Source organism: Pleurodeles waltl, chromosome 1_1 (assembly GCF_031143425.1).
Source record: "Pleurodeles waltl isolate 20211129_DDA chromosome 1_1, aPleWal1.hap1.20221129, whole genome shotgun sequence".
NCBI classification, from domain to species: Eukaryota; Metazoa; Chordata; class Amphibia; order Caudata; family Salamandridae; genus Pleurodeles; species Pleurodeles waltl.
Genome location: NC_090436.1, coordinates 370,686,557 through 370,713,395, shown reverse-complemented (window position 1 = coordinate 370,713,395; position 26,839 = coordinate 370,686,557). Strand labels below are relative to the sequence as shown.

Here is a 26,839-nt window from a genome sequence, read left to right as displayed (position 1 = left end):
AATGGGTGTTAAAAAGGGTGATGCTGCTTTCTCTGACTCCTCCTCTTTAGTTCTTCACCCAGACATACCATCCTCCACCCTTCCAACCAAATCAGGACAAAACTTGATATGCTGGACATGAACTGGACAAACCTTTTTACTGTTACTCTGTGCAGTCATCAAAAGCGGCAAAGTCATTAGCAAAATAAAAAAAATGGCTTTTCAGCGCACACTGTGAGCTAACTATAAATAGAGAATAGCGAAAGAGCGAGAAAGACAATAGATAACATAAAGACGTAATATGGTCTAGTAATGCTATAGGAAGTTCTGGTGGCATCATAAACCACAAGGCAAGTTTTGTAAACGTTTTTTTCCTACTTAACCACCATACTCAAACAGGCATGGACTGCATATCCCTGTATATGTTAACATTTATAATTTCATTATATGTATATATTTAGATGTGTATTTCTTTGTACAAATATTAACTATTACTAACAAATAATAACTATTTAATCTTAAAATATATACACACTCTTAATGCCTGTATTAACAAATGTATAGTTTACTTATGGTTAAACGTATATATGTATGCATGTGTAGATGTATGTATCAGTGTGTGCATATATATATATATATATATATATATATATGTGTACATTGTTCTTAGGATTTTGAAGAATTGGATGTTTAACTAATCATCTCTAGAATAGGATAATACAAGGGATCATATAAAATATACATATAATGTGACATTTTCATTTTATGTTTTGGATTCTCAAATATGGTCAAGTTTCAATAGCTTGAATTCAAGACTATTACGTTACAATATGGCCGCCTCTTTGAACAAGTCTTGGGCTACATTGTTGAAATCAAAGAAGGACAAAAACAGTTAAATAGATGGTGTAAAAATGTCAGCCAATGTCCAGTTAAAGGCTTTTGCCGAAACGCGTTGACATTTGGCCGGGACAGCGTGTGTATATTATTTGAATTTTTTCAAGAATTTTTTCTCATTTTTTATTTAATAAATGGACCTGTCGTTTTTCACACATGAATGACTTTTTAATGTGTTCATTCTCTACCTTTCTACGAGCTCTCGGATATTGTGCAGCCTCTTAGGTGCTTTACGGAGTTGCACCGTTCTTTGGAACATATATATAAATATATATATAAAATGTTCATGTGTATGTATTATATATGTGTATATTATTCTACACTTAACATGCGCATAAGTCATTGCATAGTTTCTATATAAGTTGTTTGATTAGATGCTTAAGAGTCTCAGTTTTTATTTTATCTATCACAATAGGTAAATATCTTAACTATTTCTCAACAAGCATTTCACTATTGGAGTACTGAGGAAAGAAGCTAATGTCATAAAAGTGCACAAATAAATTAACTTAAAATACTGCAACTCTTAAAAGTCTCTGTTTATAGGATGCAACTTAAATCTCAATATATTATATTCCTTGCACACATATTCCCTTACTATGTAATCATGTATCCAGTTACTTATTACTTTAGTCCTACTGTACAAGAGGAAAAAAATACTCTTGAAAGCTTTACTCTGTCTCACCATGACTCTATACCTCTATCAATCTATCCTCTTTCTCCACTCTGCCTCATCCCAAACCCATTCTACTACTCTGATTTCTAAAAATAACCCTTCCTAGACTCTTCGCTCCTCTACCCCAAACCTCAGTTTACTACTACAATCTTCCAGACAACACTACTAATTTCTCCCTCATTTATTTCTCCTTTAACTCACCCAAACCCCATTTTACTACTATGATCTCCCAATTAACACTTATGGATTCTGCCCTCCTCTATACCGCCATTAGTCTATTCAATCCAACTAACAGACTCACGTCTTCTGCTCAAATAAATCATACCTCCCTATACTATTACTAATACCGTACTCCTATTCCCCTATAATAATCCACCATTAATAATTTTGGGTTCTGGAGTAGCGTGCTATGCACCGAAAAGTGCATTGATGCCTCGTCAGGGATATTAAGCGCTACACAAATACAATTATATAGTTAAGAATGTATATTTTTGGAAATTAAAAATGTTGCATTGTTAAAAAATCTATTTTGTTTGTAGAAGGTAGAGCTAGTTGTAGCTCCTTGCTTCAAGGTGAGGCTAACAACATGCACAGACTGAAATGTTCAAGTTTTGATCACTTTTCATGAGTATATTGGACACTAGTCCAGTCAATTATGCAATCCTGTGGCTGTACTTTCAGTGCACAGTAACAGATTTATGACACTTGTCACATAATGTGTTGCATAACTTTCAGATTTCAACAAAAATGTAGTTTCCACTCAAAATGATAAAAATCTGCATTTTCTTGCTAAGTAAGACAGACAATCATGCCACATAATTTGGTCCTCTACTGATGCATATTTCTAACGGCCCTGAAAATGGTAAATGTTAGAAATGGGGTTTCTGGTTGGCTAGAGTATGCACCTAAACCAGGCAGAACCCACCACTCTAGTCAGGGCAAGTAAGTTACACACCAAAGATAACCAGTGCTCATCCCCTGGTAGCTTGGCAAAGACCAGCCAGGTTTATCCCCAAAGGTCAAGTGTAAAGTGTTTGCGTGACACACACACACCAGTGAGACAATAAATTACACAACAAAAGAGACTCCACACTGAATGTATAAAAATAGATTTGCTTATATTGTATGTGTCATCAGTCCAGAACAACATTATTCATAAAATAAGGTACCTAATATGCAGTTACAGTGGTAACACTCAGTATCCTGCTAATGCAGGGTAGCAATCTGTCAGGTTCCATAACGTCAGGAAACACAATAGCCTTAATTTGCCTCACGTCATGAATGAGAAATTCCAAAAATCATCATGTTAGAGTGCACCTTGTGTGAATATTAGGCCTGATATGTACTCACTGCAGTAAGTCTCAGTAGGTTAGTCATGCAAGGTAACCAATGATAGATATCAGGTTATGGGGCTCAGGTACATAGACTGCCACTCTAGTGCAGCTAAATACAGCTTGGGTTAGAACATTCAACAGTGACCATATATAAATGTTGGGAGTGGGGCACCTGTGCTCCTTCTAGGGTAAATGCGGTACTTTGCTTTGCTCGCGCCCTTGAGCACATGAGTGGCCTTGCGCTACTCGAGGCCCTCTCCGAAGGTTTCCCCACTTACAGTGCCACACTGGAATGCCCCTGCAGTCTGCTTCTGCAGGAGGCACGACAGGAGCACAACTTTACCGCCCCTCCAGGGTAACCTTTATGGTCCTCTCTGTGGGCAGTAAATTCAGGCAGTTGGCCGTGCATAGCAGCTGCAGGTTTAAGGGAAGTTTCCCACTTGATGCACAGGCTGTCAGTCACATTCCACCCGGGGTCTGACTCATCTGCATTCCTTGTTTGCCGTTTGGGTGGCCTTGTGCCCAGGGCCCACAGTGTCTCCCTCATCCTCCATTGTAATCCTGGAGATGGGGCAGAGTGGACGCATTTCAGTTGTTTGGGGTTGGCTCCTGGTTACTAGGTGACTCACCACTGTGTGGCCATGCTGGAAAGCACTGCAGCAAGGCACACCACTGCAGTCTCCCATGTACCAGGCACCCAGGGCCAGACACTGCACTCAAACCTGTACCAATCTTCTCCACAGACAACAGAAATGGAGCGCTCACCGGGCACTAATCTTTTGGGAACCAGAGGAAATTAAAGTTAAAATGCTCACCATGTGTTTCCCTTTGCACAAGGCGAAAGACAACCGAAAACGCTGAACACTTATCCTTGGTACCAGATGAGAACAAAAAATGGGGGTAGGTGACAGTGCTCTCCACGTGCTAGGGCAGACAAGAAAGCACTCAGAAGGTACTAGGGATTACAAAGTGGAATTGGCAACAAGCGCTTTCCCACTGCGCTGCTTTAAGCAGACAAGGGGCAGGAGGTAGCACCCACTGAGCTGGGGCCCCTTGGAGGACACTTGGGCACAAAGCAAGGCTGTTATGCAGCAGGCATGCATACAACAAAGCCAATGGTTCCAGTGGTGATTCCTCCTGGCAGTACATCAATGCCTTGTGGGGGCACAAGCTGGCGACAGGGTAACAAGCAGACAAGCAATACAGTGAGTCCTTTATGTCACCGAGCAGACAGCAGGGCAACAACAGAAGAGCTGTCCAGATGAATCCCTTGTGCAGCACAGTAGTCATTTTGCCACAATTTTTAGTCCTAGTCCCAAAAGTGCTCTAAAAATCATGGCATCAGAGCCCATGTACTTATACTCTAAAATCTCTTTGTTCAGGGGGTGGCACAACCCCTTTCATCCAGCCCTGGCTCCAGACATCAGTAAGGGGTAAATCACCCCATTATGTGAGGCAGTGACATAGCCTATACAAATGTAAGTGTGTCTGCCTACCAATCTCCCAGCCCAGGAAGACTATAAGTATACAGATGGGTGCAGATGCCTCACTTGTCACACCTACCCCTTCCTATGTTGTGGCTGTCTGGAAAGTATTCACCAAGTGTAGTGATCACTCTGCCTTAGTGGTGAATTGGAGTCAGGTTGCAAAACACTAGTTATAAGCACAGAGAAATGCCCACTTTCTAAAAGTAGCATTTCTAAATTAGTAACACAAAATCAAAACACCAGTAAGCAGGATTTCTCACTACCATTTCAAACACATCAAACATGCCCACAATACTCCTTTCAGATCAGAAATTACCACTTGACATTATATAAGGGAATTCCCAGTGCTAACCTATGAGAGGCACAGTCCTCATAGTTGTGAAAATAAAAGTATATGTTCTACCTTTTACATACACAGCACCCTGCTGATAGGGCTATCTAACTCCTACCTTAGGAGTGATTTAGATGTAGTAAACAGGGAGTTTAGGTCTTGGCATTTAGTTTGAATTGCCAAGTCAATTTGCCAGTAAACTGTGCAGGCAGGCACGGCAGTGGCAGGACTGAGGCAAGTTTGAAAGGCTACTTCTTTGGGTGGTGCAATCAGAGCTGCAGGCCCACTTGTAGCATTTAATTGACAGGACCACTTTACAGGTGACTTAAAGATAAATTAAATAGTCTAAACAGATGTAAGCTCATAATACCAAGTTTTAGGGGAGAAAGCACGTGCACTTTAGCACTGACTAGCAGTGGAAAGTGCCCAGAGTCCTAAAGCACAAAAAAAAAGAGGGTCAGAAAATTAGGAGGAGAAAGGGAAAACGTTTGGGGATAACTCTGCACAAAGGGCCATTTCATACAGTAAAGCTTTGCAGAGTGGGAGGACCATCACTATAACAAAGTATATATTTCAGAGGGGCACCTATCCCAAATGAGTTTTTACAGCACAACATTTGTTGTTTTTGTGAAATAAAGGTACCAAAATAAGAGACTTTATATATAGTATATATGCAAATACGCATAGTGTAATAGGCTATTTATTTCCATGATTGAGTGCGGGGAGGGGCCATGTCTCATGAGAGGCAATGCCTTTGCCTCCTTCAAAAAATAAAATAAAAATAACTCTGTGCATCTACATAAATGGTTTATGCCATAGTTTTTAATCATGTGTATTTAATCAAAGCCAAGATCCAAGGGTTTAACAAATCAAATCGCAGAGGACTCCTGACTATTAGATAAGTAGTTTCCGTATTTAAAGTACTTCTTAAGTGCAGTTTGTGGGCAATAAAAAAGTGTTTTTTCTCATATCTTTTTCGTTTTTTTTGCTGTACAGTGGTACAAATATATATATATATATATATATATATATATATATATATATATATATATATATGTGGAAAATGTCACTTATCCAGTGTACATCTGTTCGTGGCATGTTACGCTGCAGGTTCACATGCTATGCATACTTCTGCCATCTAGTGTTGGGCTTCGAGTGTTACAAGTTGTTATTCTTCAAAGAAGTGTTTTCGAGTCACGGGATCGAGTGGTGACTCCTCTTCGGCTCCATTGCGCATGGGCATCGACTCCATGTTAGATTGTTTTCCCGCAGAGGGTAAGGTAGGTGTGATAGAGTATAAAGAAAAGAGATGTCCATGCTAATGGAATATATATATATATATATATATATATATATATATATATATATCTACATATGTACAAGTGTTGTTTAACTTAAACGACTACAGGCCTCCGGGGAAGTGGGAGGGTGCGTGTGAATCTGCAGCGGAACATGCCACGAACAGATGTATACTGGGTAAGTGACATTTTCCGTTTGATGTCATGTGTAGCTGCAGATACACATGCAATGCATAGACTACAAAGCAGTTAGTCCTCCCATAAAAGGGGTGGTTAGCCTGTAGGAGTTGAAGTTGTTTGAAATTATGTTCTTAGTACAGCTTGACCTACTGTGGCTTGCTGTGTTGCTAAAACATCTACACAATAGTGTTTAGTAAATGTATGTCTTGTTGACCAAATAGCTGCCTTACATATTTCACCCATTGGTATGTTTCCAAAGAAGGCCATTGTAGCACCTTTCTTCCTTGTGGAATGTGCTTTAAGAGCAACTAAGAGTTGTCTTTTAGCTTTAAGGTAACATGATTGGATGCATCTTACTATCCATCTTGCTAAACCTTGTTTTGAAATGGGGTTACCAGTATGAGGTTTTTGAAAAGCTACAAATAGCTGTTTAGTTTTCCTGAATGGTTTTGTTCTATCTACGTAGTACATTAGAGCTCTTTTAATGTCTAAGGTATGTAGAGCTCTTTCTGCCACAGAATCTGGCTGTGGGAACAAGACTGGTAGTTCCACTGTTTGACTGATATGAAAAGGTGATACTCCTTTAGGAAGAAGTTTAGGGTTAGTTCGTAGTACGACTTTATGCTTGTGTACTTGTATGAATGGTTCCTCAATAGTGGAAGCTTGAATTTCACTAACTCTTCGCAATTATGTAATTGCGACTAGGAAGGCAACCTTCCATGTTAAGAATTGCATTTGACATGAGTTCATAGGTTCAAATGGTGGACCCATAAATCGCGTAAGCACTGTTTAAATTCCATGAAGGAAATGGAGGTGGTCTGGGTGGAATGATGCGTTTTAAGCCTTTCATGAAGGCTTTGATAACAGGTACTCTAAATAAAGAGCTGTGCTGTATATTTTGCAAATATGCAGAAATTGCAGTGAGATGTATTTTTATGGAAGAGAATGCTAAACTTGATTTTTGTAAATGAAGTAAATAGCACATACAATATTTTCTATTGATGCTGAAAGAGGGGCAATTTGTTTAGATTGACAGTAATATACAAATCTTTTCCATTTGTTCGCATAGCACTGTCTAGTAGTTGGTTTTCTTGCTTGCTTGATTACTTCCATACATTCTGTTGGTAGTTGTAAATACCAAAATTCTATGACCTCAGGAGCCAAATCGCCAGATTGAGTGTGTTGGGATTTGGTTGCCTGATCTGTCCTTTGTTTTGTGTTAACAGGTCTGGTCTGTCTGGGAGTTTGGAGTGTGGTACTACTGACAGGTCTAATAGTGTTGTGTACCACGGCTGACGTGCCCACGTTGGCACTATGAGTATCAGACTGAGCGTGTTTTGACGCAATTTGTTGACTAGAAATGGAATGAGTGGGAGAGGGGGAAAAGCGTAAGCAAATATCCCTGACCAATTGATCCATAGAGCATTGCCTTTGGATAGGGGATGTGGGTATCTGGATGTGAAGTTTTGGCATTTTGCGTGTTCGCTGGTGGCGAATAGATCTATGTCTGGTGTTCCCCAATGTTGAAAGTATTTTTGAAGTACTTGAGGGTGAATCTCCCACTTGTGTGTCTGTTGATGATTTCTGCTGAGAGCATCCGCTAATTGGTTGTGTATCCCTTGAATGTATTGTGCTACTAGGTGAATTTGGTTGTGTATTGCCCATTTCCAAATTTTTTGAGTTAGGAGGGAGAGTTGGGATGAATGTGGCCCTCCCTGTTTGTTTAGGTAATACATTGTGGTCATGTCGTCTGTTTTGATCAGGACATTCTTGTAAATAAGGAGCGGCTGAAAAGCTTTGAGTGCTAGGAAGACAGCTAACAACTCTAAGTGATTTATGTGTAGCTGTTTGTGTTGGGCATGCCATTGTCCTTGAATGTTGTGATTGCTGAGGTGAGCTCCCCAGCCAATCATTGATGCATCTGTTGTAATTATGGGGTCTTGAAATGGCCGCCCTTTGTTTAGATTTGTGGAATTCCACCACTGAAGGGATATGTATGTTTGGTGGTCTATCAACACTAGATCTTGAAATTTACCCTGTGCTTGTGACCATTGTTGTGTAAGGCGCTGTTGCAAGGGCCATGTTTAGTCATGTGGAACAATTGCAATACATGATGCCATCATCCTAATATTTTCATGACAAATTTGACAGTGTACTGTTGACCTGTCTGTATTTGTGCTATTATATTCTGGAATGCTTGTATTATCTGCGTATTTGGACTTGCAAGTGCTTTTTGGGTATTTAGTATTGCCCCTAAATATTGTTGTATTTGAGCAGGCTGTATTTGTGACTTTTGGTAATTTATTGAGAACCCTAGCGTGTGCAGGGTTTGTATTACAAAATGCGCAATGTTTTGACACTGCGTATGACTGTTTGATTTTCTTAGCCAATTGTCTAGATATGGAAAGACATGTATACGTTGTCTTCTTAGGTAGGCTGCGACTACCGCTAGGCACTTTGTGAATACCCTTGGAGCTGTTGTTATTCTAAAGGGTAACACCATGAACTGATAGTGCTTTCCTTGAACGACAAACCAGAGATATTTTCTGTGCGCATTATGGATGGGTATATGAAAATACGCATCTTTGAGGTCTAGTGAAATCATGTTTTTGAAGTAGTGGGATAACATCCTGTAGGGTTACCATATGAAAGTGTTCTGGCAGGATGTAAAGATTGAGGGTTCTGAGATCTAATTTTGGTCTTAGGGTGCTATCCTTTTTGGGATTGAGGAAATACAGCGAGTAAACTCCTGTCCCAACTTGATTTTGTGGCACGGCTTCTATTGCTTGTTTGAGTAATAGAGATTTGACTTTTTCCTGTAACAGAGTGATGTGGTCGGTGGATAGTTTGTGTGGTTTTGGTGGAATGTTTGGTGGAGTTTGTATCAATTCTAGGCAATAGCCATTGCAGATAATTGATAATACCCAGTTGTCTGTGGCAATGTTTAGCCAATTGTTGTGGAACTTTTGCAGTCTTCCTCCCACAGGGGAGGTGTGGATTTGAAAGGAATGGCACAAGTCACTGTTTACTTTGTTGTGAGGCTTGTTTTGGGGTTTGATATTTTCCCCTGCCTCTGGGGTACTGGCCTCTATAAGTGCTTTTAAAACCACCTTGTTGGTATTGAGGTTGGAAGGCCAGGTTTAGCTGTGATGTGGATGCCTCCGCAGTTTGAGCTCTAAATCCACCTCTAAACTGGGGTTGGCGAAAGTATCCCCTGTATTGTGTGGTGTATAGTGCACCCATGGCTTTTGCGGTATCTGAATCCTTAAGCATTTTTTCTATAGCAGTGTCGACCTCTGGGCCGAAAAGCTGTTTTTTGTTGAATGGCATATTCAACACTGCCTGTTGGATTTCAGGTTTGAATCCTAAGGACCTAAGCCATGCATGCCTCCTTATGGTTACAGCAGTGTTGATGCTTCTGGCCGCTTTATCTGCTGAGTCTAGGGCAGACCTAATGTGATTTTTAGTGATGGCTTACCCTTCCTCCACTATCTGTTGTGCCCTCTTTTGCTGTTCTTTGGGGAGATACTGGATTATATCTTTCATCTCGTCCCAATGGGCCCTGTCATATCTCGCCAACAAAGCCTGAGAGTTGGCTATTCTCCATTGGTTGGCTGCCTGAGATGCCACCCTCTTCCCTGCAGCATCAAATTTCCTACTCTTTGTCTGGTGGGGGTGCATCACCTGATGACTGCGAGTTTGCTCTCTTCCTGGCAGCGCTTACCACTACTGAGTCTGGAGGTAGTTGCTGGGTAATATAGACAGGATCGGAAGGAGGTGGCTTATATTTCTTTTCTACTCTAGGAGTAATTATTCTTGCTTTTATAGGCTCACTAAATATTTGGTCAGCATGTTTTAGCATGCCGGGGAGCATAGGGAGCGTCTGATGTGTTGAATGGGTGGAGGAGAGTGAATTAAACAAAAAAATCATCCTCTAATTGTTCAGTGTGTATGGTGACATTATGATATGCTGCCGCCCTAGCTATCACTTGATTGTAGCCTATACTATTCCTCTGGTGGTGAAGGCTTAGAGGGATAGCAAGCTAGGTTATTGTCCGGAATGGGGTCTGGGTCATAAAGATCCCATGGATCCACATTGTCCTGCTGCGAATCAAATGAGTGGGATGGTGACTACATAGGTGTAGGACTGGTAGGAGGAGAGAAATGTAGATGTGGAGAGTGAGGAGGAGACTGAGGAGGAGAAAATTGAGGAGGTGGAGGTCTCTCCTTTGTTTTTGGCACTTTAGCTGGTGGCTGTGTAGTGTCCAATTCCTCCTGAAAGGCTAATTTCCTCTTTGGTTTTAAAGGAGGTGCAGTTAAACTTCTGCCAGTTTCTTTATGGATATGAATCCTGGCTTGCCTTTCATCCATTACTTCCATGATTGGCTGTATTTGTGAGTCCTCCTTAGTAGATTTATGGCTTTCTCTATGTGTTTTTGAAAGTCCATGCTCCTCTGTATAACTAGGTCTTTTCGGTTTCGAAGCTGGCTTTTTCGGTATCGAAAAAGATGGGGTTGAGCATGGTCTCAGCTCCGAAATTAATTTTTTAGATTTGGACTCGGAAGAGCAGTGCTTACTCGGTTCGGATACGGAGCTTCAGCTCGACTCCGATGGCTTCAGAGGAGTGGCCTTTTTCTGTGCCGAACTGGTGGGTTGGTCACCGAGCGTCTTCTTTCGGGTCGAGCCATGGCCTTCCGGCAGTGGCGTCCCCAAGGACTTATGTTTGGGCTTAGATGGTACAGGGGCAGGCATACTCACGTGCTGTCTTGCTGTGACCGGTCTGTTCTTGGAATCCTGGTCGGAGTCAGATCTTCGTACGAAGACTGCAGTCTGCATGATCTCTTCCTCTTCGATGTCGAGCTGTTCGGAGCTTTTTGACGCCATCTCGAGCCTCCGTGCTCTTCAGTCCCAAAGTGTCTTATTTGACCAGAAGGATCTGCAGGCCTCGCAATATTCTTCCCGATGGTCGGGGAAAGGCAGATATTACAGACGAGGTGTTGGTCTGTATAAGGGAATTTAGCTGTGGCACCGAGGACAGAATCGGAATGGAGTCCGATCCATGAGGCTTCCACGCGGTCGGCCCGACCAGGCCAGATATGGGTGCGTGCGCCCCAAAGGGCGAGTATAGATGTTTGTTCCAACGGTACCGAAGTGCCGATCGAAGGTATAACATGATCGAAACAATACCGACGAGAAATTAAGTGTTTTCGAGGTTTTCCGAATCGAACTATCGGAGCAAAAGGAAACACGTCCAAACCCAATGGCGGAAAGAAAACAATCTAACATGGAGTCAATGCCCATGCACAATGGAGCCGAAAAGGAGTCACTCGATCCTGTGACTCGAAAACACTTGTTAGAAGAAAAACAACTTGTAACACTCCGAGACAAAATCTAGATGGCAGTCGTATGCATAGCATGTGTATCTGCAGCTACATATGCCATCAAACATGTATATATATATATATATGTGTGTATATATATATATATATATATATATACATATAGAGAGAGAGAGAGAGAGAGAGAGAGAGAGAGAGAGAGACAGAGAGAGAGAGAGAGAGAGAGAGAGTGTTAACACTTGCCTTCTTATTGAATATTTGCCAGTGGTTTCAAAGATAATATTTCACATCAAAGAGTTGTAACTGTGAATTATTTTCCATAATTCATAGCGCTGACTTAACCTGCAGGATATTTAGCTTCCAAAAACAAATAAAAACGTTAAGGACAGTATTTCATCTTTTGTTCAGTGCTGGTACATAAACTATTTTTAACAACAACAAAACTGCTCTGAGGCCATTGATCAGCACACCTGACAAACTCATCCTGGCAGCCTCATCCTTAATGCAAGCTTCTACCAATGAATCTGCCCCAGTGTGTGAAAATAATCCCAGAACTGTCATAAAAAAGGTGCATTGTCCCACATTCCACTTTTTTTTTTCTTTATCTCTTTCTTGTTAAACATGCTCTATACTGTCGTTGTACTACAAAAGAAAAGCACGTTTTAGAATACGTTTTTAATTTGTTTACAATGTGCTTTGTGTTTATAATTTGATAGATCATCCATATTGCTGCATTAAACACATTTTAAATATTCGCACATTATCAATTTTTTGTAATTCTTTAAAAAGACAACTAAAATCAGTAAATCATGTAATAAAAAATATACGTGCGTTGCCTGTAGTATGATCCCATATAGCCATCTCAATGGCAATACATTTATAAACCACTATATAAAATCGAAAACCTCGGGGAGTATGGAAAAAGAATATCCAAAAAACGCGATAGAATATTAAGTGTTGATTTGGTTTTATGCTTAGCCAGAGCACTTTCTGCAGAAGCACTTATCAGTGAGGTGAAGTAGGTACATTTACTGGCACAGGCAGCGGATTGCTAAACGATATGGCAAGTGAAGAACTTTAATAAAACATCATTTGCTTGAGACGTTTTTCACATAAATTCGGCACCTGCTCGGATCATTTATAATGGTTTCATTAGAGAGCCATTGATAATTAATGCTGGCAGCGTGAATGAAGACGGATCCTTGACGGCAGGTCTCTGCGGTGCCAGACACACTGCGGCTGGTTTCCCGACGTGCGCCGCGTCTCCAAAACATAAGGACGCTCTGCAAACAGAGATGTTTATCAATCTTGAGCAATCGTTGCATATTGTCAATTATATTTGAAAGTGTAATACTTTTGAGACGCTCCCCCGCTGCAAGCTCCACGTCAAACCTGGCAGGCTACACTCAGGCAAAGTAATTTAAATCAAGGATCAATCCCAGGTCTACAATGAGAACGGCCAAGCACAAGTGTGCGAACACCGAGGGATGAATGATTTCATGGTAACATACCCTAAAAGCCTGCACTACCCCCATGCTTGACGCCGGTTGTAAGAAGCTACACATTGGGTACTGGTGGAATTCATCAGCAGCATCCAACATGTTCCTGTAGTCATGGACTGGATTATTGAGACAGCACGTTTTGCAATACACAGCAGAACACTGTAGAGGCTCACTCTGGATTACCTGGAAGACCCCCTTGATCCGCATGCGCACTTGTTGGGTTTTAGTTCCCTTCTGTGTCCTATTGGTTGAGCTTGCTGCTCAGCCAGGGCGCTGGCTCCTCATCGGAATGTGGGCCTGCCACGCTGTGCCCGTGGAGGCAGTGACTTCAAGCTGCAGGCTGAGCAGTGACCTGCTCAGCTCCTGGAGAGCATCTTGTAACACCATCCTATATCTTCACCTTTGTTGATGCTGTGAACTAGCCAATGAAGAAGCTATGAACATGAGAGTTCTGCATTTCTTTTGGAAATTTACAACAGTCGCCTAGTAGTCCCTAATAGCACTACTATAGTGTGCACTACTGAGCTAATTACCTCTAGCCTCTATCTATCCTTGCATGTGCTTTAGCTACGAGGTTTGCTTTACTTTATTGCTGTGTACAGTGAAGACCAGAGCTGTCACATGGCTCAGTGTAAGGCGCTCAGCAGTCCTGGTCTTTTACCCAACCCCCCTCTGCCTTTCGTAACTTGGTATTGTGTCTATTCCTGTAGATAGGCGACCACGAGTTCAAGTGTGCTAGTACTAGCCAAAGATGTATCACTGGCCATGGGGGCATTTGGCAATAGTGGAAAAAACATATTTTGTCTCACTGTAGAACACTCACTTTTGTGTTACTAATGCTCTTGTGATGTATGTGACACATAGCCCCAACTTTTCACAAGGTTCAACCTTCTCCCTAGAGCACTGGTTAAGATTGAGTACAGTATTATGAAACTAATTTACCCTCTCACTTCTTTGTAAACATTTTCTGCCTCGCGTTCAGATTCCTTAGATACTATAGCTCATACTAAGATCAAATTAAAAAAAACAACCAGCTCCTCCGTAGTTCAGTCCTCCATTGGAGCACATAAAACGTAGGCAATAAGTGCGCAACCTAAATAGTGCTTCACCTAGTCGGTGTCATGAACAGCGGCAGCTACTCCACTATGGCAGAGGAGTGTCGCTCCCCTCCCCCTGCCAGCAGCAGTAGCGCAGTGCACATGTATGTTTGGCCGACCGTCTCAGGCCAGTCAAACACACCTGCGCACTGGGCTCTCTCCAAACCAGAACTGTGTTGTTGGGTTGGAGAGAGCAGGCAGAGACTCCCACTCGGAACACCAAGCCAGGGCACTCCAGCCAATCCTAATGCTGCTTTCATGCTGCTACCAGCATGAAAGCAGCATTAGGATTGGCTGCAGGGCAGACTAGGAGCCTGTGCCTGCTGAGAGGACCGAGGGTTGTCCTCCCCCCACCATGCGCCACCCAACCCACTTCTCCCATGTGAGCCGCGACTGGTCATGTATAGAAAACTACAAATCCAGACATAGACAAGGTTTATATAACCAAGCATTGGGGAAATCTAAGAACTGTTAAGTCTCTGAGCACTGCCAGAGAAATTAGTGAACAAAAGTGAACTGTGAATCACCTAGGAGTTTGCAACATTCTCTGTCATTGCCGCAGGTGTCTGTTATTGCATTTCAAAGTGCTCCATATTTTTATTAACACGTTCGCTTAATCAGATGCGTTCTCCCCAACGTGAGGTTACCCTATCCCCTTGTGCCTCCCAGCATCTCTGCTTGTCCACCTGGTCACTCAGGTGCAATAAGCAAGGGTTATTTTAGGTGATTTACAGATGGCAGCCAATGGCAGACTTGGGACAGTCCGGTTTTTCTCGACTTATCTGAGACTTCTCACAGGGCGCAAAGTGATGTTCGATATTTTCAATGTCTACATGCCACAGTTCCTGGCAATGCATGAATTTCAAATAGCAGCAAAACCTACGACAACCAGACATTTTATTATTCTAAAATACAGAAAATAGATTGTATATGCAAAGTGTATCTTCTGACTTTAAAGTCAGTAATGCGAGATAATCTTACATCACTGATCAAACATCGGAAAATCTCTTTCAGAAGATGGGAACATTGGCAGATTGAGTTGAGAAGTATAAGAGACCTGAAATTAATTGTTTGATGGTAGCGGGTGCTTGTCTGTAGCACACAGTGGGGAGAGGATATTGTTGATGTTTTAACTCAGTCAAAAGTGTACCCTTTTAATTGGGCTCTGAGTGTCTGAAAGAGTAAAAAGCAGACAATGAAAAAGACAAGCTGTGAAGTAAAAGGAGTTGTATGATGAGAGAGAAGAAAGGGATGGGACTGGTGCAATTGCGTGTAGTAAGATGTGAATAGGAAATAAGTACAATATAGGGGAACAGGCATATATAAAGACAGTACAGAAGGTAAGAAAGGTGTTTATAAAAAATTTAAAAAAATTAGGAGAATAGAGGGGAAGCTAAAGTAAAGTGGATTAGGAGGCAAAAATGACCTAGTAAATGGAAAACTTGTAATGTGTGAAGGTATGAAGAAAACTCAAAAGACAGAATAAAAGAAAACCCGAGATAAAAATGAAATCAAAACTCAGCGAAGAAAGGAAAAACAGAAAGGGCAGCAAAAGAAGAGAATGAAATAGAGATGAGCAGCCAGAAGAGAGAGAGAAAACAATTGAAAGAGAAAGGTAGGAGAAGAAGCAGAAGTGAAAGCTGCAGAATTATAATGGGCCTAAAGCATTGGCATGAACGCCCACCTTGAAAGGCCAGAAACTTAACAAAGGTTGAAGTGTACTTCTGAAGAGGAGCCGGTAGCCATGTTTTCTGAAAAGAGCCAGTTTCAGAATGTTCTCAATGGATCTGATCTGCCCCCATGTGCTCTGTTGCACCAGGTATGACCAGTATTGCTAGTTCTAGGGAAGAAGATGCACCCTTGATGATTAAGTGGGACGTTTCACTTGCAGGTTACTGGGTATAATCCATGAACTGCCCAGAAATGGGTGCGGACCTTTATACTATTTGGCATCACCTGATCAGAAAACGAATTTAGGATGTCCATGCTCATTTATCAGGCAACAGTAATTAGCTACCTATATCATTTCAGATGGCTTGCAGTTTACCAATACCTACTACTTATGTACAAGGCATGACTGAAGCCTTTGAAAACCTGCAAGGTGCACATTCCTCGGGTAGACAAGAGAGATGGCCATGACCTACTTGCATGCTGATAACTGGAAAGGTCATAGGATGGTGTACCTGACCACTTGCCCAATGGTTCACGTTATGGTGTGTTGTTTAAAAGGCACTTCCTTCATGAGCGGCCTCAACACCCGCCTCTAGTAGTATAAGAGAATCCGAGCATCCATATCTACCACCAGAATCAACGGTTTTAGTATCCACATACGTTATCCACATATGTGGAGCACGGCTGGCCTTCTTGAGGCTGTTCAATCAATGGTTTATTTGGTAATTTTCCACATTGTACTCAATGTATTCAACATATTCCAGTTAGTTCACTGATTATTTAACATCTTGCTGACATTTGAAGTTTGCTTCATTGACTGCTAAGCGTTGTGTTCTCATTTGGGGTTTGCCACTTTCAGTCGTAACAGGGAGGAATCCTCTGTCCGTTTGGTTTAAAATATTTGGAAAGACAATAGATCGCAGCGTCCCATTGGAACCATTGGACAGGTTACCCGGGACACCATCCATCCAAACATCTTTACATCTGTGTATATTGTGACCTTTGATAGTGGTGGTCAATGAGCCATTCCAAATCTCGTATTAGTACTGTGATGTGAAGTATGGGGAAGCTCTTCATACAGATGATTTTAGCTGGTGAAAGGCATATTCACTAGAGAAAAGTCAACTTGCAATTTCCCCCTTGCTGCCCCTAGAGCAGGTAACTATTATTTCTGTCACTTATTACTTAGTTGAGGCAGCAGAGACAATCTGGCATTTCATCACAGCGATGCACTCCTGCAGTATTGGGGCAAACTAGATGGCTGGTGAAGACTTCCCTGTAGAAATGAATGACAAAGGCATTTTGCTGGAATCTAAGCCCAATAACATAGTGAATGTGCACTATGAACTGTTAGAGATATTTAACAACCTGAGTTGCAATGCTTACATTCGATTCCAATCCATATCCTTCTCTCCCAATAGAAAGTGAAGACTCATCTCTTCCAGCAGCACTATCACTGGAGCCCGTGCTCACTGGATAATCACTGTTGTGGTCCCCACACTGGTACTACAGCGCTCTCTTCTGTCCTGTATGAAATCTCTGATTATCATTAAATGACCTCTACGTCCGTCTCACAAACCTCCATCTCTGCAGAGTATGTTGATGCCCTTACTCTTTTTTTCACAGTCATTTCTGTACAGGTGACTGTGTTATGCAGCTAGGTTAGTGCACTCCTAATCGCCATGTACAAATACAATAATACTTATCACGTGCTTCAGTAAAACTAGGTCTAAACAGCAATGCCGCGCCTGCTGAGGTCACAGAGCATACGAAATTACAACTGATAGCCTGGTTGTTAGTTCACACAGTATTGCTGCCATCCTACAGAGGAACTGTGATTTGTTCTATCTCAAAAGGAACTTTTAAGGAATAGTTGGGGAAGCCTTATTGTTGGTTCAGAACTAGCTTACATTATTAACACTTGCGCCCAACTGTGATGTTTTGCTGAAGCTTTCTCTTATCAGGATGTTGGTGCAAAAAGCCTAATTTACCAGATACCTAATTTAACCAAACAAAACACTGCAGAGGGAATAATCACAATTTTACACTGTGGGGAGAGCCACGATAGACTGCCAATGAAAGCTAAATTGATCAACCATTCAAAGGATCACAAGCTGAAGAGAGCTCAACATAGCACACCGCACAACCACGAATGCTCGCTTCTAGTGTGAGGTCTATGACAGCATACAACACCGAGAAGCTCAGCCGAGACCAACCTCAACTGTCGTAAGGACACTGAAATTGCTTTGATGGCAGGTCCGATGGCATGATCACATATCTTTAAACTGAACAAGTCTGTCCACCAGCAATCAATTAATCCATCTCAGAACAGAAGAAGTATGCCCTACCCAGCTCACCCTTGCCAAAACCTTAGCAACCAACAATTAAATGCAAAGAAGTCTTTCGAAGGATAAAATCAATTGAACACTCCGATGTACAAGCATCAGCTTTGTCTATAAGTTATAACCTGTTATTGTGTTAGTCACATTTCTGATCTACAGAAGCGAAGCGATTATCACAAATACTTTGAAATGATCATATTTTTAGATATACCCTTATTAACATAACATTAATCTGTGTTGCGAGGCAGCACAACTGTCATGTTACAATCCCCTTCATTGAAATGCACATTTTCAACTACGAATACATGATAGCCAAGCTCTAAAACATCTGGTATATGAAGGAGTAAAGTGAACAAACGCAACTCTCTATTCAATCAGTTGGAAATGTGGACCCAGATACTGCAAATGTACCACGGCAGCCTATGGGAAAGGATAAATATATCAGTAATTGGGCAGTAATTGTCTTCACATGCAAAAAGAAACCCCAAATTAGCATACATCACATACAATGCTGTTAAGCAAACACACCTCAACATATGGCACAAACTCGAAATATCTGGAGGGGTCCACGCTTTCAGAAATAAAAGAGATCTTTAAGTTCAGAAAACTTTGAACCACAAAACCCTGAAACAGTCGTTCTTGAGGGCGGCATCAAAAATATGGAACTCCTTACCATTTCCAATCACCAAGTACCTAAGATCAAGATTTTATTTCAATTACGAGCTCAAAAATCATCTAACCAAGAGGCAGCTCTAAAAAAGAACACTTGGGTTGCTTTCACCATCCTCTGTGTTGCTTCTCCCCAGACATGCCTTTCATGTTGCTTCCCCTGACACACTCTGCGGTGCTTTCAACCCCCGTCCTGTGTTGCTTCTTCCCACCCTCTGTGTTGCTTCTTTTGCCCATGTTAAAAAAACAAAAACAAAATACTTCAGCACTACTTTTTTTGTCCATACTGATCCAACTCAGATTGTTGTTTAGGCATATGCATACGTGTGTGGGGGGGGGGGGGAGAGGACCGCTTCAAAGGCTTTTTTTATCCTCCTTAGCGATGCTGCACAGCAGCGGGTATGCTTTACAACATCACTAAAAAAGCACTGGCAAAGCCGAAAGGTCCCTATGGTAGAGTCTATTGGCTTTGCCAATGGTTGTTTTCCAAAGCTACTAAATATGTTGATTTTGGTAAATCATCTGTCTGTATGATAAGAATTTACCCATTTGTACAATATGCAGTTATGGGGTGCAGGAGCACAGGAAACATTTTGATGGCTTCGACTTTCAAACGTAGCAAATGCTTTTTAAATGCTGGATATTTTCAGCTGCCATTCTTCAGAGAAATCCTACATGGTTACCACGGATTACATCTGATTTGGTGAACTAGGGAGGTGCTATCAAAACCACATTTGCAGCATTTATGTCATCCAATATGGAACAATCATTGCTGTGATTCCAGTGTTATTATCCATAGTGCTTAATTCGGTTTGGACATAATAAACAAAGTCTGCCTTAGGTTAGCTACAACATTTACCAAAGGGAATTCATATCCCTGGTTGTACTACTGTCACTTAAGCCTTCTTCATATATTAAAAGGCAGGAGCTGACAGAAGAATGAGCTACATAGGACACGACATGAGAAGGGGAGATTAGATCCATCACATGTGCCTGAGAAAAATCAGTATGTACTACTGTCCTGCAGCAGATGTAGGCTTGTGGTGGAGATTTTCTCTGAAGCCTGGTTGGGGTAACTGAACTGTCTTAAGAAGCTGGAGCCTAGAGCTTGGCACAATGGACCATAAATCCATCATGATGGACTTCAGTGGTGATAGCACGCGAGGAACAGATTTTATCTGAAATCATAGCCCTAGATCAGGAAAGTGGTCATATAGCTGCAAATAATTAGTAGAAGGAAACCTAGGAATTTGACTACTTATTTGCTCATGGATGGCCAGCATTAGTGGGCTTGTTTTACCCTTTAAATGTTCCTGCTTGCAATGCCCTCAATAGTTGTCTGGAACAAAAGAGGAAAAATAAACTCTGTGTGTTGCATTCCTGCCTGACAGAGGACAGTGGAAAGAGATCCCCTTCTTACAGGAATAGTGCTGCTAGTCTCTTGCTGTCTACCATGAATCCGTGGTTTCAGCTCGTGCCACTGAAGCCTTCTAGTCCCTGAAGGACATTTCTCACATGAACAAAGAAAGCTATTGCTTGATTGAGAGAAATGCCTCTCGTGTCTAAAGAACACAAAGGGTTCTATCTACAAAAGTATCTGGTGCTCCTTGAAAGAAACAAAGTATTTGGACATTTTCTATACAATGTAGGAGAACCTTTGGATTGAAGGTAGTAAGATGTGCTGCAAGTGAGCAGAAACTTGTCCTTTCCACATATAGTTTGGCAAATAAAAACATGCCTTTCGTCTAAAGCAGCTGGTGGAAGACCTAGTGTTTACTTTCAGTTCTAGCAATGAATGCATTGCTGCAACCCTGTGGCTGTTTTCACTGACTACTGGCTTTCTGTTTGGGTTACGTGTTGCCCATGGACATATTAACTTTTCTGAAGAAAGCCTAGATACGTGAACCACGCCACCAAGAGTGAGAAGGGAATCCATCATAGAAACCAGTTTACCTTTAAGAGGTCTGATTACTTGGGCGCTATTACATTAGCATTGTGGCTTTGCACTCTCATGAGAACAGTCTAGTCACCCTTACTGATCATCAGAGGGCGTGACCGTTTCATGCGCCTCAACCCTTGCCATCATAAGTAGGACAGTAGGACCAGGCATGTTCTCCTGTCCCAGTCCGAGCCAAAGGACTTCAACTCATTTGGGTCTGAACTGAAGACAGCTCGCACAATGGAGGAAGTGCTGGGATTGTCTATTTAATCTTTGGTAAAGAAAAGTATAAGCAACAGGATCTTGCTTTAAAATAACAATTTTTATAGGTGGCTCACAACGGTCTCAGCAGGCTGGTCTTGTAGAGAGCTACATACCTGCAAGGAGATCACCCTTGCACAGCACAGTTCAAAAAGGCCACAATTTGCATTATATGAAAACTGGATTAAGATACTAAACTGGGTTTACAAAAACACACAGCGAGTTGTTTTTTTGCGGAAATGATATGGCATGTGGGGCCAAAATTCCACACTGAACTTTCCTAACCAGTGAGTCACAAATGTAATTCCTGTGAAAGGAGGCGAGTACATGGATAAAAAAAAAAAAATAAAAAAAAGCCGGAGTTCAAGAAAATGTTATACGTGACTCATACTTTGAACAGTGTTTTCATGTGAAAGCGAAATGAGCTTGAAGGGCAGAGACAATGATAATGGGTTTGGTTGAGTGACTTCAAAGTAATTGTAGCAAAATTACCAAGTTTGAAAAAGAACTGCTACGGGTCACCAGTCGGAAAGTAACTAAGTCTTTGCCTGGACATGATTAAAGTGAATTATGTCTCAATTGTTCACTTTGGAACAAAAGCATAATTACTGCTGAAAATACAGTCAAGTGCTATTTTTAACATCTACTAGGTCAAATTCAAGCAGTCTTACATTTTGCCAGGTGTCACCAATAAAGACATATTCATTACGGTGAATTCTAGGACATGGAGTTCTGTGCTCCGAACTATAACAGGAGATGTGCGCTCCTAGGTGAGTAGGTAAATCACTTGGCATGTTTTACTTCTTTTAGCCCTGGCTCTTTTGGTTTTCTATTAGAATAGCTTTGTGCTCTTTATTTAGAAACGCTTGTCTGGCTTTCTTTTACGTATTTCAAAATATTTTTCTGCCAAATACATGTGGTAATCGCCAAGAAAGAACAGAGAGAAAACAGATTAGTAGGATGGCTTGTTTTATTCATTGCTTCTGTGTTTTATTAGTAAGAAACAAGGGAAGGAAAATGAAAGCAGCAAAACGATGCAGCAACCAATAGGCGAGACCAAGACGTTCTCACCTTAGTTACAAAGGTTAGTTTTTGACGTTTTTTGCTCCATTTACTGAAGCTTACCTTCACTTTGTGTGCAAAGATGCTATGGCACGTCGCTTGGCTGTTCAAAAACGCTTTAGTGTGCTATAAGCAAGGGTGGCTTACATAACTAGATAAATCAGGAAGTGCTGACTAGGAATTTGGTTTAAGTGGTAAACCCACTGGTGTTGGGAGAAGACGCCAGTGGAACGCAGAGGAAGACTTTCTTTGGGGGGGGGGGGGTGAGCAACCATGTTGGGAATGATTCAGTTTGGGGATGGGGAGAACTGGGATGCTCGTCGTGATCCTTTCCATGCTTGGGTCTCCTCTCAGTAGAAACAATGATCTGAGAAGACCTTAAGTGTCTTGGGCATTGGATACTTTTTGTCGGGCATTCTGGATGGCCAACCATTGTTTGGGCTGAGAGAGCGAAGGGCTTGATCCAGCCCATAAGATGTTCCTTCTTATGGGCTGTTGAAGCTTTTATACAGCCATCAGGAAATTAATCTGTATGTATAAAATATGGGAGCTACTCGATAGCAAGACTCCTGGGCATGGTAGAGCTCAGACAGAAGAGAGAAGCAGAGAACTTGGCAGGCAGGGGTATCACATTACCTACAACCCATTTCTGCAGACCATTGCCCCAAAGGTCCTCATTTCTCAAAACAAAGCTGTAACACATCACACCTAATGAGGGACTTAAGCCCGGATTAGTATACATAGAGAGCTCCTGTTAATATTGGACAACCTGCTGTACACTTGGGTAGAAAAGTGGTCCATGGTACTTAACTGGACAATCAATTAAAGAAACTGTACAGTGATGTACGAATGAATGAAGGCAGGGCATACAAAGGCTAACATATATCTAGGGCATCAAAACACAGACAAAGAAAGGATATAACTGGTAACCGTGTAATATGGTCCAATATTCACATCAAGGGCGTTTTGTAAATAACTTCACAGGCACACTCCAACATGCAGGTAGGTATGTGCGGTGTGCAAGCCTTGAAGGTTAAGTGTGTTTGAATGAAATATTCATATAATGCCAGACTAGCCGAAAGACAATGGAGCACTGCATAGGTTCAAAGTCACAGTTGCGATTGGAGGGGTGGGTGGTTTTCCACTCAAAAAAGCCAATGCAGCAGAAACACGTGTGTAACATGCTTTACATGAGATATTTTCCATGGTGTTAGAATCATTTTGTGCAGGACTCAGTGAAATCTCATTAGCTTAAGTCCAACAACTACATACAAGACATTCACAGGGCACTGTGGCAGTCAACGGGTGCTTAAGCTATCATACCAAATAATCGCACTGGCACAGACTGAGCAGTATAGATAGACGTGGTGACTGGCTCTAGAAGTAACGAGAGATACAAATGGTCCTTGTGGTAAGCGTCACCGGATTTCAGAAGCGGAGGCTCATGTTGAACAGGATACATAATGTAGGGAACCTATATTTCCGCAGTTTTCAATCCTGGAATTTTCTAAACTTTGGGCTTATGCTGATATCTTAGACCTGTAGAACGTTTGTTCTGGCTCAATAGCTCGAAGCTGCCTATGCCTTTTCCTAAGCAGGGAAACTATTTTTACTACTGAATTGACATGCTTGACATTGTTGTACTTCAGCTATAAGGTGTGCATGAATGGAAAGTCTTCTTTTGTGTCAAATTCTCAATGCGAAGATACAGGGAAAGCTTTAGCTCAGACATCTGAAGCAACCCCAGTTACATGGATGCGAGAAGTGCCACGTCACACTCAATGTAAGGTTGGATGACACTAGTGAAAAAAAAAACATGTGTACATGTAAAATACCAGATTTAGCACCATCACGTAGGTCATCAGGAACAGTACTTGTTAGGTCCAGCTGTCTAGAAAAAAATCTAAAGTACAAGCTTTGTACACACTTGCCGTTAAAGTAAAACACACTCGAGTGCTAATGCTACAAGTGGCTAGCCTGAAAGTTTGTAAAAGTGTGCACTTTGCAAAAAAATATATTTTTTCCTAATTTCCGTTAAAAATTCATATAAATGGCATTCCTGAATATAGTAGTTAGTGCAAAATGATAAACACTAGTCGCAACAGGTTCGCAGTACATTCTTGTTAAGGAGACTTTCATAAAGTAGTCAAAGTTTTGCTTTTAAGATAACCGAGTGCCGCTGGCAAGCATAATTCAGTTGCTTTTGCAGAGACATGCGCATTTCAGAGTTTGCTGCAGCATGGAGACCACTACCTTACAATAGGTGAATACGGCCCTTACCTAACTGGATCGCTCAGCAGCCTTCGACCATCCCATCCACATCCACACCCTGAAATTTGGAAAGGGATTCATGTCACTGCCCTTCAACAGTTCTCTCCTACCTTTCCATCCAACTCCAGTTTGTTCACATTCCGCAGGTGAAGATTCCCGTCACCTGAGATGTCTGCTAGGGTCATTTTCAATGTCTGCATGGAGCCCCTTTGAGTTCTACTCACTGATAACTACATCAACATTCAACAATCTGCTGATGGTACAAACTCTACTTGAACGTCTCCTGTGCCCCAGACATGTAATGCATCAAATACGGCGTGCATCTCATCCAATCTTGGATGTCCAGCATCCACCTTCAGCTCAACTCAACCATGATAGAATTCTTGTTAGTTGCGAAGGATAACAAGCAAGAAATAATATAAACAGGGTAGACCAACACACAACTAGAAGGCTTTGAACCCCAACTTTGATACATTGCCAAGTCACCTGAATTCACTAGGGATACCAAATTCGCTCTCAAGGAACACACTACCAAGAAAACAAAGATGGCCAGGTACCATTTCTCTCTACCGAAGAAAGTGAAAACACCCCTCTCGGAAAGTGACTACAGAACTAGTGTTCAAGCCCTCAAATTCTCTTGCATCTGGATGGCATAACCTCCCTGCTCCACAGCCTCTGAGACTACACACTGTGTCTTCAAGGGCATCCTACATGCCACTGCAGGCCTCATCTGAGGCCTACATTAATTTGATCACATCAAACCCAATCCAGTAGAACACCAATGGCTCCCCTTTGCCAGCCCACACCATCTTCAAACTACCATCATATACAAAGCTATCATGACCAACAACCCCAGCATAACTGGCTGAGAATACCATAATCTCTGGTAGCTCTCGGCACACCTGCAGCCATGACTCAATCACACCGCAGACAAAGAATTGTTAAAAAAAAAAAAAAAAAGCGGCCACAGTGCCTTTCCTGTTACGCATTCACGATCTAGACCTTCTTCCCTCAGGACTACTCCAACCCTGCTCGTTTTCAGGAAAGAGTCAAAGACTCACCTCTTTAAGAACGGTATATTGTTATGTAAGACCAAAGCATTTCTGCTCCTAGAAGACAGCTACCTCACTAATCACTCACTGACTGTATCTTTTCCTTTGACTCTGTACAGTACTCTGCTGCCTTTTGGCTAGGTTTGTGCTATACAAACAACAAATACAGAGTTCAGAAAACACCCAAAATAGTTCAAACTTTGATGGCTATTAGTTAATGTCACGTTTCAAAACCATAAAAAGTACTTCCTAGATTCTTAGAATTCTTTGACTGAAGAGGCACAATCTGGACTTCAGTTCTGCTGCCAGAACCTGTTTCATTGTCCCCAAAGTTTTGTTATCATCATTGTTACGCCTCAGAAGCGGTCCGACTGAACACATAAAAATGTTGTTTTGTGGCTAGTCCTTCCTCTGTACTACAAAAACAGTGCCAACAAGGAAGATATTCATAGGATTTGGGCACTCACAGTAAGTCCATCAAATAACAACACATTCCGTTCATGGCACGGTGCTTCTGACAAGAGGATCTTCCTTAATCCTCCAATGTTTCAAGGGAAACAAAACAGAAAAAGAACAGGTGTCATAGCACTCGTGATATCAAGTTAGAAGTTACTCATATGTCCAGTCTTCTTCATAAATTGACAACCAACTCGTGTTTGTATCAGAGTCCAATTTTATTCATAGTGTTCAAATATCATCCATAGGAACAGCCAACACGTGTTTCATCCTCTGAGAAGTATCTCTCTTAAGGACTTCATCAGGGCTTAATGTAATATATACAATCCAAAATAGTCCTGATACAATGCTGCTTGAGGATTCGGGAACGCTGCAGGGTGAATTGGACCGCACGGCTGTTTTCCTAAACTTACTTTAAATGATTTTTCGTACAAGAGATGTAAACGGAGACTACCTCGACATTATGACTATTTTGGATTGTATATATTACATTAAGCCCTGATGAAGTCCTTAAGAGAGATACTTCTCAGAGGATGAAACACGTGTTGGCTGTTCCTATGGATGATATTTGAACACTATGAATAAAATTGGACTTCCTCTGTACTACATCAATACCTTTTAGTTTTTGTTCAGATAGAGGTCTTTTTGCCTTCTGATCATAAGGGCTATGATTGTGCTATACCAAGGGAATCTTGATTTTTTCTAACCCCATAGCATATTTTTTGATGAAGTTCTATACCTGGGAACCAGAAACCTGGTAACAGTGTACCAAAAGATATGATCAGAACCTGTGGAAAATCTAGTTGGATTTGCTTAAGGTTATTTACTGTCACAGCTGAGCTAGAAACCGCTATTAAAGCAGACGACTGAACTAGACTAAAGAGAAGAGAATAAAAAAATGTGAATGGAAGAATTTCTCTCTGTTTGGTGAAGGAAAGAGAATGGCCTTAAATCTCTGGAAATTCTTCTATGAAGACTAGGAAATCCGGTATCTAGCTGAAC

The 26,839-nt window shown here is 41.5% G+C and overlaps 1 protein-coding gene and 1 long non-coding RNA gene across 6 annotated transcripts in view; one reads left to right on the top strand and one right to left on the bottom strand.

Annotated features, from left to right (window-relative positions):
- Nucleotides 1–26,839, bottom strand: part of MAST4 (microtubule associated serine/threonine kinase family member 4) — a 1,720,607-nt gene that overhangs the window by 397,086 nt on the left and 1,296,682 nt on the right. The window lies entirely within an intron of this gene.
- The window catches only part of LOC138263445 (uncharacterized), a 31,840-nt gene that overhangs the window by 4,336 nt on the left and 665 nt on the right, over nt 1–26,839 (top strand). The window contains exon 2 of the long non-coding RNA XR_011199287.1: nt 21,994–22,080. This is a non-coding gene — a long non-coding RNA (uncharacterized lncRNA). The remainder of the gene's footprint in view (nt 1–21,993; nt 22,081–26,839) is intronic.